Here is a 480-nt window from a genome sequence, read left to right on the forward strand (position 1 = left end):
CCATCGAACAATTTGTACTTACGTCACATCTGTTACCGAGATATTTAAAAATATGACCAGCAAACGCTTAACACTGACCAATCCATGATTCTCTAATAGTCCTATTCAGATATGCTAAAATGTGGTGAGATTGTGCCAGGTCAACTCAAAATGGAATTCAGAAAATCAAATTACTTGCTATTAAATCTATTAGTTTTCTCCTTTATCAGAGGACAGCGGTGTGTTGATACATATCAACAAATGTTGTGCAACCCTGAGACAATATTTGTGCCTCTCAATTGTTTTTAACAATGGACCGTTTTATTACTTTATTGCAGTCTTGATTCTTCTGTTATGAATAACTATTTCTATGCACTTATCAACACTTTATTTTTATTTACATATTACAGGTATTGTCTGTGAAGTTTCATTTTTGTACTTATTGTTGGTTGGTAGTTTTGTTATCACATAATCATTAAAATAAGTTAACTTAATGTGGTT

At 31.7% G+C, this 480-nt stretch overlaps 1 protein-coding gene across 1 annotated transcript in view; it reads left to right on the forward strand.

Moving 5' to 3' along the window:
- The window catches only part of fus (fusilli), a gene marked incomplete in the record, with an annotated part of 152,500 nt that overhangs the window by 20,019 nt on the left and 132,001 nt on the right, over window positions 1-480 (forward strand).

The sequence above is a fragment of the Halyomorpha halys genome, unplaced genomic scaffold (assembly GCF_000696795.3).
Source record: "Halyomorpha halys isolate HHAL.00 unplaced genomic scaffold, Hhal_1.1 Scaffold69.1, whole genome shotgun sequence".
NCBI lineage: Eukaryota > Metazoa > Arthropoda > Insecta > Hemiptera > Pentatomidae > Halyomorpha > Halyomorpha halys.